This window comes from Cupressus sempervirens, chromosome 8, assembly GCF_028749045.1.
Source record: "Cupressus sempervirens isolate cs-2001-9-10 chromosome 8, ASM2874904v1, whole genome shotgun sequence".
In the NCBI taxonomy this organism is placed as follows: Eukaryota; Viridiplantae; Streptophyta; class Pinopsida; order Cupressales; family Cupressaceae; genus Cupressus; species Cupressus sempervirens.
The window spans coordinates 724,989,620-725,009,731 of record NC_143125.1 but is presented as its reverse complement, the minus strand read 5'-3'; positions in this window follow the sequence as shown (position 1 = coordinate 725,009,731).

The window sequence follows — 20,112 nt, the reverse complement described above, 5'->3', positions numbered from 1 at the left end:
AAAGAGTGAATGAGAGAGAGAGGATGGGATGGAGAGAAAAGTTAGAGGATATGATGGAAAGAGTGAGAGAGAATAGGATAGGAGAAAGAGAGAGGGGGATAGGAGAGAGGTAGATAGAGGTTTGGGGAAAGGATAGAAAGAGTGTGTGAGAGAGAGAAGGGGGTGGGAGAAAAAGGAAGGGGAGAGAGAGAGAGAGAGAGAGAGAGAGAGAGAGAGAGAGAGAGAGAGAGAGAGAGAGAGAGAGAGAGAGAGAGAGAGAGAAAGAGAGAGAGAGAGAGAGAGAGAGAGAGGGAGGGAGAGAGAGATTTTGGGATATGATATAAAGACTAAGAGAGAGAGAGAAGGGAATAGGAGGAAGAGAGATGGGATAGGATAAAGAATGACATGGATAGGATAAAGGGTTAAAATGAGAGCAAGGATGGGATGGAGAAAAGGATTGGGAGACATGATAGACACTTGTTTAGAATAATACATAACCCAATCTCCCTCTCTCCCCCCTTTAATATAACCTTGTGAAGTAGTAATACAAAAATTGTTCTAGTTTTGTAGAACTTGATTGGGTTGTGAATCCATTTTTTATTTTACTAACCTGATTGGGTTAGTTGAATCCACAAAACCTAATCGGGTTATGGCATGGTGACAGCCTATGAAAATGATCCAAAGGCTTGGGATATTATTTTCCCTCCATTTTTTCCCTTTAGACATTTTTTCATCTTCAAAGATGAATTATTGTCTTTTTCTTCATTAGGTTTACTAATGGTGAAGTGGGTATCTCGCAAATCACCACCATAATCATACACATCTTCTTAGCTTTCTAACCATTTTTTTTTCTTTATAAAATTTAATTACTTTTATCAATGCCTTGAAATTCCTCACACATATCTGTCTACCATATTTTTTTAATAGCTTTTTAGATTATATACACATTTTAAAAAAAAGTTTCAATTTTCAATTATTGTGATGCAAGTTATGCTGAACACACAAATGGGTACCAAAATTCTAGGATGTAGTCTATTCAGTATTTCATAACAAACAAAATACTCATCATAAAATTACAAAAAAAATACACAACATCTAAATATGACTCTAAACTATCATCCTACCAAATGGATATGAAAACTACTAAATACAACTGTGTCATTTTTGTTGTACATGAAAATAGCTATGATATATTTTCTAAAAAAACTAGGAACTATTTGTTCATGTGTGCAGGATTTGACCCACCTAATCTTATCGATTTTGTAAAAAATCTTATAGTTTAGAAATTAGATTTATCGTACTACAATTTTATAGCTTTTGCAAATCTTGTCATTTTTAGTGGGTGACCCTAAAATGTCTCAACCAAGTTCAAGTTCACCAAATTATAGAAAAAAGATGTCCACTTATAGCTCTTTTTTTGTACAACATCTTGGTGCACTCATGCAAACACATTGCAATTGTGATGGTGTCTTTGAAATCTTTCCATCACAATTGGGATAATGAAAATGAACTCTTTACTAGTGACTTAGCCAAACTTATCATAGCATTATCCATCACTTTTATGATGGTTTCCATTGCCCTTAAAAATTGTGATGGAAAAAGTTCAACGTCCATCAAACAGGAGCCAATTCCTCTTTCTGTCAGTTGGGTGATGGGTATCTTCTATAGTTGCAATGGTCTGTCATTGGAATTTGGGACCAAATGTAGTAGTGACATTTGAATTTGTTTGGATTTGGCATCCATATCTTTCCTATTGCCAAAAGTTGCAATGTTGCTTAGTTCAAATGAGTAGGGTTGTGTATATATCAAATTATTTTTCTTAGGATTGAATCGTCTACTCCATTAGCTTTGGTTGGTCAAGTTTAGGCTAGGACCAACCTTGTTTTAGCTACAACATCCCTCAGATAGTATCAACAATACTTAATGAAGCATCCCTAAGGGTCTCTAAGTACTATGGAGCTGTGATCTTTGACACAAATCCCAAAATCATGACATATTTTTACTTTTCATGTCTTATTACATCAAAATAAGTGACATATGATTGCATGTTATAATTAATTTCATAAACATGTTACAATTTCTATATAAAATAATGACTATTCATGTGTTTGACTAATTGCAAGAAAGTAAGCTGAAATACAAGTTTGTATGCACACATTAAACAAGTTGGATGGAAATCTAAGTTTAATGTATAGCAAAATGAATAATTTATTATTTCATATCAATCATATAGTTACAAAAATATGTTTTGTCTCATTACTACAATACAAAAGTTGAATACCTAGAAAATGTCAAATGTGTACAATAGAAATATCAAATGTGCACAATAATTTTTTTGAATATATACAATAGAAAAGTTGAATACCTAACAAATCTCAAATGTGTACAATAGAAATGTTGAATGTGCATAATAAAAATCTCAAATATATACAATACAAAAGTCAAATATATGTCAATGTCATGTGATAACCAAAAGTACATATGTATATTACTATCACTATCTATGACTGTGTAGGATAATCAAAATTGAGCCTCTTTGATATAGTTTGTGGCTCACCAGTTGTCTATAGAAGAAAACTTAAAATACACTATCAAATATATTATCTATAAGTAATATGAAAATAACTAGAATTTGGGTTCTAAATTCTCAATATTTGATTTATTTGTTACCTCATCCCTTTGCCCCATAGTTGGATTGAATGATAATGGTAATGGGCTCCTTTGTTGATAGATAGGACTCCTAATAAAATGATGATGTAAAGTGAAGATGAGAGACACAACTACCAACGAATCAATTCTCATGGGAGGCACAACCACCAATGAATCAGTGCTGGTATGAGGCACAACCTGTATGGTAAGTGATAAAATATTGGAATTATAGAGTGGCATTATAGATTCCAAATACAGTAAGAAAACAAAAACTATACTGCATCTTGAGCTAGATCTCCCATGGTAGTAAGAGGTACAACCACTAATTAATTAGTGATGGTATGAGGCACAACTTGTATGGTAAGTAATAAAATGTTAGCAATATAGAGTGCAATTAAGGATTCTAAATGGAGTAAAAAATAAAAAATATACTGTAGCCTAAGCTAGATTTCCCATGCTAGAAGGAGGTATAATTGTTGATGAACTAGAGTTGGTGTGAGGCACAACCTGTATGGTAGGTGATAAAATGTTAGCATTATAGAGTGGCATTAGGGATTCCAAATAGAGTAAAAAATAATACATGTATTGCAGCCTGAGCTAGCTCTCTTGTGCTAGAAAGAGTTACAACCACTGATGAATCAATATTGGTATGAGGCACAACCTGTATGATAAGTTATAAAATGTTAGAATTTTAAAGTAGGCATTAGGGATTCCAAATAGATTAAAATACAAAAAATGTACTACATCTTGAGCTAGATCTCCCACGCTAGCAGAGGTACAACCATTGATTAATCATTGTTGTTATGAGGCACAACCTATGTGGTAAGTGATAAACTTTTAGCATTATAGAGTGGCATTAGGGACTCCAAATAGAGTAAAAAATAGAAAACATATTGTAACTTGAGTTGGATCTCCCATGCTATCAGGAGGCACAACCATTGATGAATCAATCCTGGTATGGAGCATAGCCTATATGGTAAGTAATAAAATGTTAGAATTATAGAGTAGGGGTTAGGGATTTCTATCACACACACAAGAAATCTAAATTGAGATCACAAGAGGGCTTCAACTAAGACTCTAGATATATACCTATAGTTGTTGCTATGTTTGACCTTGTCTTTGATGCTTTGGACTCCTAAAAAAATGAAATGGGAAAGAATTTTCATTAAGTCTTAGAGAATGTTGTAATATGTAAAAGATAAATAACACATCTTAATAAGAAAAATTCTTGATAATTACTATAAAACTAGAAGAAAAAAAACATGTACTCATTCGTAAATACAACTCTTTAATATGTATATCAAACAAATACATACTATAACCTAAAATTTATAAGAAGGAAATTATGAAATTTTACCTCATCCATTTCCTCAACACAGGCAGTCTCAGGTACACTCATCAAGTCTACAAAACTAAATTGTTTCTACATATATACAATAAACAAGTCAACATGTATTCATCAAAATTGAGTACATGTATATACATTCATTCATAATAAATTTCAAAATATAAACTTGACTTGTATTTAATACCTTTTCTTATTTTAGTGTTCTTTATGAATTCCTTTCCTTTCCTCCAAACCTCGAGCTATGTGGAGTACCCTAAAGAATAAACAAATATAACATAAGAGGAATGAATAAGACATGTCAAGAGATCAACTGAAATCATAAACTTGATAGGTGTGCAAGATATGATACAACATAGCTCTCAATGCCAAATTTAATGGCAAAAAGCATGGCATCATCATTTTGAGAAAATTCAGCCTGTGACAAGCCCTATAAAATAGTATTTAGAGTATTTTTATAAATATGAGATAATGTTGTAGATGGAAAGAAACACACATTAACAACAAGAATTTCATAGAAGGAAAAGAAGACACAAGAAGGACTTGAAGAACAATATTGGAAAGATAGTTGAAAGATAGGAAAAATTGTGACTCAAAAAGACATCAAGGCCTAAATTTAAAACAAAGGGACCAAGAAGGAAAAGATAGGTGTGAATGAACTTTTGGCACCTTGTCAAGAAATAAAAGTGGAGATTGATGATCTCCACACTCCTACAAGACACCCTATGTGATATGGAGGTTCTTGAATGTGGATGGGTATATGGAGGATGAACTCATAAGGTTCATTAGATGGAGTTTGAGTATGCTAGGAGAAAGATATGTGGATGGGAATTGGATGGATTTGATGAATTTGGTAGGTTTTCAATGATGATAGGAGATGGAATGGTGTTAATGTACTTTTATGAATACCAATTAAGAAAAAATATTTAAAATCTAATGTATTATTGTACTTTTAAGAATATTTTAAAAACTTTACCTTGGGTGTTCTTGCTCCAAGCCTTTCACCTCTAGAAAAATGAATAATATGTCATGTTCTCATACCACTTGTTGCACCCTTCATTGCATATTGTTTAACCATATCAATCTTAATTGATGTATAAAATAAATAAAAAATTTAATTTTACGATATTTAAGTGATTATATAATATCATGTCAAACCTCATGAGGTTCATTAGATGGGGTTTGGGTAATGCTAGGAGCAAGAGATGTGGATAGGAATTGGATGGATTTGATGAATGGGAGGGTTTCAATGATGGTATGAGATAGAAGAGGATTTATAAATAGGTTGTTAGTGTCATACCAATTAAGAAGTAATATTTTAAAGCAAATGTATTATTGTAATTTTAAGAATATTTTAAAAAATGTACCTCAGGTGTTCTTGCTCCTAGCCTTGCACCTCTAGCAAAATGAGTACATTGTGGTTTTCTCGTACTACTTGTTGCACCCTACATTGCATATGTTCACATATCAATCTAGAGTGATCTATAAAAAATAAAATTTAAACTTTAAAAATATTTGGGTGATTAAATAATATCATGTCAAAACTCAAACAAACAAACCTATATATCTTGTCCACTAAAGGCTTTGCAAGTGTGAAATCTCCACCTTTGTATGAATAACAAATATGCCCATAGTGTACACATGGATGAGATGAAACTCCATCCTAGGATGCCTCCATATCTATCCCATCACACATGTTTTGATAGCTAAAACCAAAATATTGATTGGGCCTCAAAAATTGTAATGATGCATATGATGATGATGCAAGTGGAACAAGTGAGGATGACACTAGTGGTGCAGCTGATACAAGTGGAGATGACACTAGTGGTAAGTGACATATGTAGAGATGACACTGGTGATGGGGGTGATGTTGATGTAGTTGGACCCTAGGCTGTGATGACTAAGGTGTCATAGGTGATGATGATGGAGTTGTCACATGTTATGATAACCTTGTGAAGCAGGAGCATCCTCGATGTAAGGGCAACCTTGCATCACCCAAAAAAAAAAAAATATTTTCAGTCTTTTCTATTTTAATAAGGACTAGTAGACAAAGTGGTTACTATTTATTGTAGCTTACTATTTTTAGAAAGTTTTCCATATGAGCTCAGAATGTTCTCATTTTCTACATGAAGGTTCACTTTAAACTTATAAGCCTAACATTAAAAATCTCATTGCTCCAACTTAAGAATCGGAGAAGTTATTATGGATTTTCAGTGGAAAATTTTGCAGAAAAATCTTCATGTTCACTGTTAGAGGCTTTAGAGTGCCTAGATGAAGTTTGAAAACTCGACAAAAGGGCGCTTATGTGGTTCGAAGCCTATAGATCATGAGCTAACATTTTTGAAAAGTGGTAATAATAGAAAATCATAGCAACGGTTCAAGAATTATGGCCTTCTAAAGTTGGGCTACTTTAAATTTCTAAAATAATTGTCAAACATGTATTTGGTCGACTCTATATGTATTGTAAGGATTGGTTAGCCCTAGGTATTAAGTTTCAATGTCTAGAACCTTCCTAGGTGCCATAAAATTACCTATTTAAGAAAGGCCTAACCATTATCTAGGATAGCTCTTGGTAATAGTTCGCAACACTATCTTGCAGATTATTACAATGAAGGCACCCATGTGGGTTAGCATATTATACTTGTAAATTTTGTAATTCCATATTTACAGTGCAAATAAGAAGTCTATATCTTTTTCTCATATTTTTCATCATTTTTTTATTTTTTGTTATGATTTATGGTAGTAATAGGAGCACCCTTCATCAAGTCATATCATAGCTAGAGTTCTTGAGTGTGTAGATAGATCATGGACTATGAGGTAGTTCACACTAGGACCGTGGTTTGGGCTGAGTGTATAGACAGATTGTTGATTGTGAGGTAGTTTGCACTAGATTTTCAATGGAAGCATGAAAATTCCTCCATGAAGAAAGTGTGATGGAAGAGTTGAAGGTGTTACTCTTGAGGATTTTAGGAACCTCCAGAGGAAAATGCAAGCAATGCAAGAATGATCCACAAAGGAATGAATCTTATCATAGGAGATGATGAAAGTAAGGATGAAAGAAAAGAAGAAGGAAATAGGAACCTAGAGAGAGTAAAGAAATTTCTTAACCCAGAGGAGGCAAAGCTTTTTAGAGTCATTTCTAGTATTGGAAAAAGACCTAAGTTTGATGTTCCCACATTTTTGGGAAATCTCAACCCAGATGAATTGATTGACTAGATCAATGAATTGAAAAAGTACTTTAAATATGAAGATATTGAAGATTTGGATAGGGTCAAGCTTGCAAAGGCCAAACCAAAGGGTCATGCAAAGATCTAGTGACAAGAGATCTAGTTGGATCAAAATAAAAGAGGAAAGAACAAAAGCACTAAATGAGATCGGATGGTAACTAAAATGAAGTGATAGTTCATTCCAATCAATTATGAGCCTAATCTATTGAGGAAAATGCAAGGGTTGAAGCAAGAGGGAAAATTTTTTCAAGAGTATACTAAAGATTTCTATCGAGTTCTCATTAGAAATGACCACGCAGAAGCTGATAAGGAGAAATTTTTCTATTATCTTAATGCGTTATTGCCAAGCATTCAATATTAGATGACTCTTGTTCAAGTGATTAATATTGAGGAGGCATACCATTTTTCCCTAAGGGTTGAGGAGAAACTAAGTAAGAAGTTTGATAACAAAAATAGTGGAAGAGGTCCTGGTGGAAGATTTGGTGGATGAGCTTATGGAGGTTGAAATGATTATTATAAGAACAAGGGTGAGGCTAGAAGTAGTAGTTAGAACCAAAGAGGAAATAATTCCAATTCTTTCCATGATCAGAAAAATAGATATTAGAGAGGAGGAGGTAGAGGACAAGGATTTGGAATAGGAGGTTTCCATGGGAAATGTTTTCACTACGGAGAAGAAGGGTATAGAGTTTTTAAATGTACCCAATGCCAAGGAAGGACAAATCAAAGGATAGAAGGCCAGGCTAGAATTTTACATGTTGATGAAGATGCTAGATCATCAAATTCTAAAGATGTTGAGAGAGAACAGGTCTTGGTTAATAGAAGAGTCCTATTGAGTGGTGAGAATGAACTTGAACAAAGAAGGATCTTTTTTCACACAAGGTGTAGATGTGAAGAAAAGTGTTGTGATGTCATCATTAATGGTTAAGGTACTAACAATATGGTGTCAAAAATGATGGTCACAAAGTTAAAACTGAAGAGACAAAAACACCCATGTCCATACCATATTGCTTGGGTGCAAGATGACCACAAGGTCATGGTGAACGAGAAGTTCTCAATGAAGTTCAAGATTGGAAGCTACTAGGATGAGGTACTATGTGATATCATACCTATGGAAATATGTCATATTTTTTCGAGTAGGCCATGGCAGTTTGATAGGCATGCTATACACAATGGACAAGAAAATACCTACACTTTGACCAAGGATATCGTGAAGCATAAGTTGAAGCCATTGAAGGGTAAAGAAGAAAAGATATGCAGTGCTGCAAGAATATATTTTATTGATGGAAAAGAGTTTCTCAAAGGCATGAAGCATAAGCATATGTGTTTTACAATAATTCCAAAAGATAGTAAAGAAGAAGTAGAGGAGGTGCTGCAAAAGTTGTAGATATGTTGTGAGAGTTTTTAGATATTGTATCAGATAATGTACCTGATGGATTGCCCCCAATAAGGAAGATCAGTAACCAGATGGATTTTGTTCTTGAAGCTAGTTTTCCAAATAAGGTAGGGTACATAATGACACTAGCAAAAAGTGAAGAGTTGAATAGACAAGTTCATGAGTTGTTCCAAATGGGGTTGATTCGAGAGAGTTTGAGTCCATGTGCAGTACCATTTGTATTAGCACAAAAGAAGAATGGAGGATGGAGGATGTGCATAAATTTTCACACTATCAAAAAGATCACAATCAAGTAACAATTCCCATTGCCAAGGATGGGTGATATTATGAACTATTTGAGCAAGGCTCAGTATTTTACAAAGATAGATATGAAGAATGGGTATCATTAGATACACATCAAAGAAGGAGATGAATGGAAGACTACTTTCAAGATAAGGGAAGGACTATACAAGTGGTTAATCATGTCTTTTGGGCTAACCAATACACCAAACACTTTCATGAGGCTCATGAATGAGGTACTGAAGGAGTTTCTGGGTAAGTTTGTCATTGTTTACGTAGATGATATTTTGGTCTTTAATAAGACATTGGAGAATCATTTGATCCATATTCCCAAGGTGTTTGATAAGTTGAGGGAAGAAAATTTTCTGATAAACTTGAAGAAGTGCAATTTGCTAAAGGAGTTGGTGTACCTGGGATTTTTAGTCTCAGGAAAAGGTTTGAAAATGGAGCCAAAGAAAGTGAATTCTATCCTTGAATGACCTACTCCAAGGAGTATGAACAAGATAAAATCCTTTCATGGAATCGTTAGTTTTTATAGAAATTTCATAAGAGGTTTTAATAGTATTTGTGGACCCCTGATTAAAACAATGAGAGGGGATAGGAAAGAATTTAAGTGGACTATAGGAGAAGATAAGAGTTTTGATCTATTAAAATAGAAGGTTACTGAGAAGCCTATTTTACGCTTCCTAAATTTAGCAAGTGTTTCAAGTAGATTGTGATGTCAGTGGTACTATAATAGGAGCTATTTGGAGCCAAGAAGGTAGACCTATTGCCTATTTTAGTGAGAAGTTGAATTATGCAAAAAGATAATATTTTGTTTCTAATCAAAAAATTTATGCTATAGTTCAAGAATTGAAGAAGTGGAGACACTATCTTCTTCCTAAGGAGTTTTTTTTGTATATTGATCATTAATATTTGCAATATTTGAATAGTTCCAAAAAATTAAACCAAAGGCATTTGAAGTGGGTTGAGTTTTTGCAGAGTTATAATTTTTTTTTGAAACACAAGAGTGGGAAGTCAAACAAAGTTGTAGATGCTCTTATTAGAAGATAAATTTTGCTGACAAAAATATAGATTGAGGTGGTTGGGTCTAAGGAACTTGGTACTTTATATCTAGATGATCCTTATTTTGGTAAAGTTTTGATGGATTGTATAGAACCTATTACACTTGACAAGAAAAAGTGGTTGGATTTAATGATAGAAGATAGTATGTTGTTCAAAGGAAGTCATTTGTGTATTCCCAAAAGTTCAATGAGAGAGAATCTCATCAAGGAAAATCATAGTGGAGGATTGGCTAGACATTTTAGTAGAGATAAAACTATAGCTTTGGTTGTTGAGAACTATTACTAGCCATAGTTATACCAAGACATGAAGAAGTTGTGCAGATTTGTAGAGTATGTCAAATGGTGAAAGGAGTGAAGTAGAATATAGGGTTATGTCATCCATTACCTATACCAAAGAAACCATGGGAGGATGTTAGCATGGATTTTGTTCTTGGATTATCAAGGATGTAGTGAGGGAATGATTCTATTTTTGTAGTGGTTGACAAGTTTTCAAAGATGGCACATTTTATTCCTTGTAAAATGACTAGTGATGTTATTCATATGGCAGAATTGTTTTTCAAGGAAGTTGTGAGACTACATGGTCTAACCAAGATTATAGTTTCAAATCAAAATACCAATTTTTTTTGGTATTTCTAGCATACATTGTGGAAGAGACTAAAAAAAAAGTTGAAGTTCAGTTCATCACATCATCCATAGACTGATGGATAGACAAAAGTTGTGAATCACAGTTTGTAAAACTTGTTGAGATGTCTTGTTGGAGACAAGCCAAAAGAATGGGATCTACTTTTACCATAGGAATAATTTTCATCTAATAATTCTATCAATAAGAGTACTATTAAATCATCAATCTAGATTATACACAAGAGTAATCCTAGAAATGCATCTGAATTACAATAGTTGGATAAAGAAGAAATAAGTATTGCTAAAGTAGAAGAGTTTGTTGAAAATTTGAAGAACATCCATGAGGAGGTGAGGAAACACATCATAAAGATGAATACATAGTACAAGACTAAGACAAATGTGAAAAGGGGTTATAAAGAATTCAGGCTAGAGATGAAGTCATGGTTCATTTGAGAAAGGAGCATTTTCTAGTGGGTACATATAGTAAGCAAAAGATGAAGAAGTTTGGACCATGCAAGATAGTGAAAAGGCATGATTCTAGAAATTCTTATGAAGTGGAGTTGCCTATTGTATTGAATATTCACAAATATTGAACATTTCATATTTGATAGAGTATTATGAAGGAGGTGATGGAGAAAAATTTGCAAAAGTGCAGTGGAGTATTCCAGTAGCTAGTTCAGCTACAAATGAGATTAAGGAGATATTGGATAGTCATGTTGGAAAAAGTACAAGGAACAAAACTTATGAAGAATACCTAGTCAAATGGAAAAGGAGGCTAGTAGAGGATTCATCATGGGTAGTAAGGGAGGAGTGTAACCATCTTGGTTTTCCTCTAAACACTTGAGACTTAATAAAGTCAGTTCTCATATTACCATGAGTGTCTAATGAAGGAGCATCATGGGTGTAAGGGAAATCTTGCATCACCCAAAAATATTTTTTATTTTCAGTCTTTTTTATTTTTATAAGGACTAATAGATAGGGTGGTTACTATTAATGGGAGCTTCCTATTTTTAGTAAGTTTTTCATATGAGCTTGAAATGTTCTCATTTTCTACATGAAGGTTCATTTTAGTGTTATAAGCCTTCCATAAAAATCTCATTGCTCCAACTTAAGTATTAGAGAAGTTATTGCAGATTTTTAGTGAAAATGTTTGCACAAAACTCTTCAAGCTCACCATTGCAGACATTAGATTGCCTAGATGAGGTCCAAAAACTTGATGGAAGGGTACATGGGAAATTTCAAGCCTATAGAATAAGAGATGGCATTTTCAAAAAGTGTTTATAATAGCCAATCAGAGCAACATTTTGAGAGTTATGGCCTTCCAAAGTTGGGCTACCTAACATTTCTAAAATAATTGACAAAGATGTATTTGGCTAACTCTATATGTATTGTTAGGGTCTATTGGCCCTAGGTATTAAGTTTCAATGTCTAGAACCTTCCTGGGTGGCATAAAATTCATATTTAAGAAAGACACAAACATTGGCTAGGATAGCTCGAGGTGATACTTTGCAACACTATCTTGTGAAACCTTGTAATGAAGGCACCCATGTGGGTTAGCATATTGTACTTCTGAATTTTGTAATTATGCATTTGTGGTGCAAATAAGAAGTCCATTTTTTTTCTCACATTTGTTGTTATTTCTTTGTTTTCTATTATGGCTTATGGTATTAAAGTGAGCACCCTTCATCACCTTGGTGCCATAGGTTATGGTGATGGATATATTACATGTTGTGATCACCCTAAAGGTGCATTTGATGATGGTCAAGGTACCATAGGTGAAGTAAAATCACCTTATTGTGAGTCATTCTCAATGATAACATATGTCAATAATTGAGTCACATGAAGAGTCTGTAGATAAATAGATCCTTTACAATTAATGAGAGTAAGACATGAGGCATGGTTTTTTGTGTTGCATGTCTCCTCTCATGTTGTGGTACCACTCTATGAGCCCTAGGTCTATCTTGTGCAAACCCTCTCCCTCTACCTTGGAACTAACAGTTGTCAAAGTAATTTGGCTTCTCACGAAGGATGAACTCACAATATAGCTTTCTCAAAAAACATAGAGGTACCTCATAATTATTATATAGTGTTAGGTCAAATACCATATACAACCTATCATAAAAACATGATCTCATCCTAGTATGAGTGCACCAATGAATAGGAAAATTTTTGGTTGTGTGTAATAGGAAGCTTCTAGATATAGGATCAGTGAAAAGAGGACATATAGTACCTTTCTTGATGTCTTTATCTTTTACTTGTTGATATGATAACCCATCTGCATAAAATGGAAAACACTTATTTGTTCATGAACCTCATTTGCATTTTGGGCAATTTTTTCATGTGTATTCGCTAGGGTTGAGTGGTGAGAAAGTGTAGATGATTGCAACCTATTGACCATTTGGGTAATGAGAGGTGGTTTATAAGGTCCTCTTGCATAGTAGTTAAATGATGTAATTGTATGCAAAAAGAGTTTATAGGAGGAGATTCTCTCCCTCATTTTCTTGGATTCCTTCATACATCTATATTAAAATAAAAAAAAAATTCAAAACTTATAAATTGCAAAACCACATTACAAAATTTGATAAAAAAATACATAAATGATGAATAGAATGAAGACCTACCTTATTTGCAAGGCGTCATAGATGCAAATACAATAAAAAATTATTTTGTATGCTAAACCTGATTGGGTTTTGATGTTCTCATATGCACTTCACATTTCTATTGTCATTCAAATGCGAACAAATAGAAAAAATTTATAGTTTACAAAACCCGACCAGGTTTTGTAAAACCTGATTGGGTTATTAAATTAAATGATATAGAAAACCCAACTGAGTTTTTTAAAGTCTAATGGTCAGGCTTAGATACCAAGTTAAGTCAAAGTTTCACTTTTAAATAACCTGATCGGGTTATTGAATTTTTTTCTTTTTTTGTGGTGTGCACTTTTTTGTATGCCAACTTTGTGCACAAATCGAGATCCAACACCTTCACTCTCTCATGGTCCATAAGATAGGCAAGCCCCTTGGCCCCTTCACTCATTGTTATAGTTTTTGATATCCTTTATTAAATTTTCAAAGATGACACCATTTCCACAAAAATCGAAAGGATTACACTTCCAAGTCAGGAGGAGTTATTTAATGTCTAGTTTGCATATGTTACATCATTGCTGATTGAGTTGTCAAAAAATAACATATCATAACTCACCGTCAAATTGGGAACATTCTATAAATCCTCTGGAAGTAAGATATCAATAGAAAAAACCATTAGGTTGGGTTGAGATGAGAAACCTCCCTATTGGTGTAGAAAATTTGGTATCTCATGAGGACACCCTAATTATTTGGTTAGATACTTGGGTACCCCCTTCTCAATACCTCCAAATCTAAACACTATTTGGGATTGGGTCAAAAGAAAAAATGAAAAGAAACTAGGAAAATGGAACAATAATTACCAATCCCACATAGTGTTCAGATTTTCATCCTCATTCAAAATGCTTTCTTTTCCCTAATTTGGAAACTAGTCATTTTGAAACTAATCATGGGCATTATAATTAAATTTTATAAAGTACAACAACAATTTAGAGTTGTAATAAAAATTAATTTGTTTAACAAATTTATGGTTGAATTTTTGGGTTGTATGTTAACACACATATAATATAAATAAATTTGATGGTGAAATATTTATTTTTTATTTTTAGAGAACAATTCATGTAGAAAGTTTGTTGACCTATAAGTACATATATGAGGCAAGAGCCTATAACACAATAAGGAGAAGTTTTTTAATAGGAAATTTTAAATATTAGAAAATAAATAAATAATTTTAATAAATATTTAAATATAAAGATAACGAGGATGGATAATTTCATGATTGGAAATAATAAAGAAATAATTTAATACAAAGTGTTTATTCATTGGTAAATAAATTATATTCACAAAAGTAAAAGAATTTATAATGGCAATGAATTTATATTCTTCATTTAGAAATTTGGGTTAATCCCTCATGTACTTATTAAGTATATTTTTTATGAATCTATGAACAAGTATGAAAAATAAATATGATAATTCATCATGTATTAGAAGAATCATCATCTTAAATGAGTGCACAAACATGAATCAATTTTCTTACTATTTTAATAGAAAAGATGAATTGATGGAACTTGTTTCCTTGATATTTCAGGCTTTTCTTAGATTTGATAGTTGCAAATTTATTCCCATGCTCATCACATGAAGGACTATTTTATATCAACATTTTATTCCCATCTATTCTTATTAGAGGTAAGAATTTGTGATAATATTTTTTAGTACTTGCAAATACTATTGTAATCAATATTATTTAACTAGTTATTAGTTATATCTAGTTGAACCAATTACAAAGTAGTATTTTTTGTTTGTTTAAACAACATCTTATTTTAATAAAGTCTACATAAACAATATTTATTTATTTAAATCTTTAAATATTTGTTCTCACTGTTCATTGAATAATACATTTGGGGTCACTTTTGTGGGATGGTTCCTATAAAATAGGATAATGGATGCATGTGCCCCTTATTCTATGCTTTCTACATTTATTTTTGAAACATTTTACTTCATTTAGGAATTAAAAAAAAAGTGGCAATCATGTTTATTTTCAAAATAATTTTAATAGTTTGATATTGATATTACTTTTACATTTTATTTAATAATATATGACACATAATACACAAATTAAATATAGAACATGGTAGCATATTTTAATTATAATTTCAATTAATATTTACTATATCAAATATAAATAGAATTTCAATTAATCCATATTCTCTAAAAATCCCAAAAAAAATGTAATTCATTACAAAATGTTTTAATTTTCCCAAATCTAACATTACTTGAATTGAATATGAGTAAACATATGTGAGGCCCCTTGTGATCATCAAAAAATTGTCTCATGTAGTAAGCTTATCCACGATCAAGATTTGGTCCATAGAAGGAGCATTTGAGTCATCTTTGTTCATCAAATGCATATGAGAAAGATTGAAGACAATTATACATTTTGTACATGAAAACACAATAGATATTTTCTTGACTGGTTCTCTTTATAATAAACCTTGTACTAAGTTTATTATAATATATTTAAATATTTGAACATGTTTCCACTTTAGAATGACAATAATATTTTAAATACCTTAACCTATTTTTAAATTTATACACCTATAATAGAATGAACCACAAAATTCAATTTTAAATTTTAAATTATAAGGAATTTGAAAGTTGATAATAAGACTAGAATATATATTTTAATATTTTTAGAGTGGATACTACATACACCTCTTAGATTAAAAAAATAAAAATTAATAACCCAATTATATGAAAAGATTCCTACAAATATTTGATTGACATGTCCTTTTATTTGAGTTGTTCAATTATTGTATATTCTTAGGCATTGAACATGTTTTTCTATGTTTTGGATAGTTCTTATTTCATATCTTTTATGATTAATTTGGTGGTCAAAATATTCAATCCAAGATGAGTTAAAATTATTCTTTAGGTACTTAGTAGCTGAAAAAGAAAATTTCTCTGCTAGGGTTTCATGTGTCTCTTGAATTTCCTTCCGTATGGCTCTGTATCTGAGCTTTCTTGTTGTGTTCTCCATCTATCAAGATACATTTAGTGCAGGAGTTTTAGTGCTAGTTTATAATGCCTTGACCATCTACAACCTAGTAGTTGATACTGGTGTTCATATTGCTACTTGGAAAAGCCACGATGCCTCCATTGAACAAATGCCCTTGAAAGTTCATCCCAAAGTTCTTTCACAAGGTAATCTTGATATTATCCTTCCTCTACAAGAATTTGACTATGCATGTGAATGGCTAGAACAACATACTTTGATAGTGTATTTGATGGGTAGGACTCTTCCTGAAGCCATGCTCCAAGAATGGCTTAACAAGAGTTAAGGAGTCCACCTTGACACTATGCAAAACCTTACCACAGGTTTTTTTTCTTGTCTTACTAACCTATCCCAGGTTGATGTAGTTTTTAGGAATGGCCCTTGATCAGTTTGTTCCTCCTTGCTTGTTTTCTAGCAATGGTCACAAGACTTTATAGTCTCTAATGACAAAAATCTTAGGGTGCATTTTTTTGTTGAGTTCCCTAGTCTACCATTACCTTTCTGGCCATTTATTGAGTCCATTGCTAGCACTCTTGAAAAATTTTTTACTAAGGAACATGATAAGTTTTTCAATGATCGCCATTAAAGACGTATTTACATTGAGGTTGATTTCTCTAAGGATCTAAAGGATTTTGTAGAGATTCAAGTTGGTTCCCACACGTTCTCTCAAAAGATGCTCTATTTGAACCTTCCCAACCCCTATTATAGGTTTTAATCAGCTAAACACAAGATCAGGGATTGCCCTTTGGGAGTACCTAAGGCTAAATCCCCATCCAAGAATGCTTTTTCTAAACTAGCAAAAGGAAGACAAAAGGAGGAATGTACCACTATTTGGCACAATGGGAAGGCTTCCTTGGATCCCACTAAGAAGTATGCTAATGTAGTTACCATTCCTCCTATAAAAATAGAAGTGCAAACCTTAGCCATTGCAGGGTCATCAATGGTTTCACTGAAGTCCAATCTTGTTCATGCACATATTTCACACCTTGTTATTTCATAGGGATCAAACCAGCTAAGAGGGATACCACTCCTATAGTGGTTTGCACTTCACTTGCTACATCTTCCATTGCAACATAGAATGTGCAAAATTATTGTAGTCCTTCTAGACATGCTAAGAAATTAGAAGAGAAGTGGCAAGCTATCATTGCAAGAAAGTTTCCATCTGGTTTTACCCTTGTTTCTACTTTCCTACAAAAGAGCTACTGCTCTCTTGCGGATAAAGAAGATATGGAAGAGTTTTCATAAATTTATTATCATGGAATGTACAAGGTCTAATGAACCTCTTTAGAAAGTACTATATCTAGGATATCCATCATAGTCTTAGCAATTTAGATTTCTTGTGTTTGCAAAAGGTTAAAATCTCTAGTTTCATTCTTTCTTTTGCATGTCATGTCATTTGGTTAGATGAAATTATGTTTTCATGTCAACATGAAATTGGTAGAGATGGTGTAGTTACTCTTCTATCACCTCATCTTTATTTTGTTATTATTTTGAATGGTTATGACCGAGCATGCACATAATTATTTGGATTCTACTTTCTATCAACAATCATTCTTTTGGTATAGTTAATGTTTATACTTCCAATTATATTGTCGAAAGATCTCAACTTTGGTGCTAGATGGCTAACAACTTGCCTCCAGCTACTTGGGTTATGTGCGGTGATTTTAATATAGTTGAGCTTGCCTCTGAAAAGGATGACATTTTTCCTTTTTTTTGGATAGTTGAGGAAAGAGAAATGTGGTACTACATGTGCAATAAATTGGGCCTTTTTATCCCAATACTAACTGGCACCAATAGAGTGAGGTCTAGCATACTTGATCTAACTTTAAAGTTGGCTCTGATCACATATTAAAATTTCTCGATCATGTTATGATTATTGGACAATATTGTTTTTCCTTTCAAAGGATTGAGAATTACGTGTCATTCCTATGTTGGATGTAGCATTGTGAGACCACAATCCCATTTACTTTTCTATCTCTTGTCAAATAGTTGTCTAGCAACTTGTTAGAACGTAGTTTTTCCTCAACATGTCGATGCTCACAAATGCTTCTACTATTGCTCACACCTTACATGTCTAGAATTTGGAGCCATGTCCACACTCTCAAATTGGATGGATTCAATGGTTGAATGATGTCATTACCAGAACCGCTAGATTTCTTTGCATCTATGGGAGGCTATTGGCAATTTTCAGAAAATGATCTTATGAAGCCAATACCAAGGCCCTCAAGAAGGCTTCTGAAGCTCTTACCCTTAACCCATTTGATGTTGATTTACAAATCATCATGATAAATAGATTGCAAATAACTATGTAGTTCTATGGGGGGTAAAAGCACAAACCTATGTCACCCTTTTGTAAAGGAAAAGGCTAACAAAAGTATATTTGTTCACCTTCAATGACATAAAATTAGTATTATTGTTTTGATTTTGAAAATGAAGTAAACTAATGAAATGTGTAGAAATGGATGAAGTTTAGGATTATAATTTTTAATAATTATTTGGAATAAAAATTGCTACATTCTCCTAATTTTTATAGATAATTTTTTAGTTGTTGGAATAAAATTTGCTACATTCTCCTCAACCATAGCATCTCGCCATACGTGATGTTCTATAGCTTCCTGATAGCTGGAAGGCTCACTATCTACCAACTGACTAACTAATACCACATAGTCATTAAACTTGGTTGGTTGTCTTCACTATCTAGTACTCTTCCTAGGAGCTCCCACAAACTCCTAAGTATCACTTTGTGTATCTGGAACCACATGGTTCCTACTGCCAACTGTAGAGGATGAAATGTCAACCTCTAAGTCTTCTAGATGCATTTCCTATTGCTCCTATTGCTCCATACTCTGTGAATCTTCACTAACTGAGTCTACACTCATACTGGTAACTGTACTTGAGCTTTGATGTCCTTGACTTGGTCTTGGAGCTTCTGTTGGCTGCTCACTCTGATCATCTACTGGCAAATCTCTGGATCTCCTGAATGCCTTGTCCTCCATGAACTTGACATCCTGTTTGATAATAATTCTTTTAGTCCTCGGAATGAAAATCTTGTATGCCTTTGAGGTCTCACTGTACCCAACAAAGTACCCCCTCTCTACAGTTTGATCTAACTTTGTACGTGTATCTCCAGGAATATGATAATATGCCAAACTTCCAAATATCCTGAAGTGACTAACATCTAGCTTCTTCCCTATGAAAGCCTCCTCTGGTGTCATCTTCCCTAGCACCTTGTGTGGAACTCTATTCTGAATGTAGACTATTGTATTACACGCCTCTGCCCATAAGTAACGAGGCATGTCCTGGTCATGTAGCATAGCTCTTGCTGCCTCCAATATAGAATGGTTCTACCTCTCAGCAATTACATTCTGCTATGGATTGTAAGGAACAGTCCATTCTCTCTTAATTCCTTCTCTGGTACAAAACTCTTGGAAGACATTTCCTTTGTACTCACCTCCATTGTCTGACTGAAGAAACTTTATCTTCTTTCCTGTCGAGTTCTCCACAAGAGCCTTGAACTCTTGGAATCGACTGAAAACCTCATCCTTAGTCTTGAAGAAGTATATCCAGGTCTTTCTAGAGAAATCATCAATAAAAGTAACATAGTACTCATATCCTCTGAGAGATTTTGTCGACATTGTTCCACAAACATCTGAATGTACTAGATCAAGAACACCCTTAGATCTAGTGTCACTCCTTGGAAAAAATGCTTTTGCAAACTTCCCCAACACACATCCCTTACATACATCGTCATGCTCTGTGCTCACCTCTGGAACACCTGTCATGGTCTAACGAAGCAATCTAAGTGCTCCATAATGAATATGGCCCATCCTCCTATGCCATAGCTCTCCAATATCTCTAAGATTACTGTTTCTCATGAGTGCCTTAGGAGTATCAAACTACAATCTATAAAGGCAACCACTT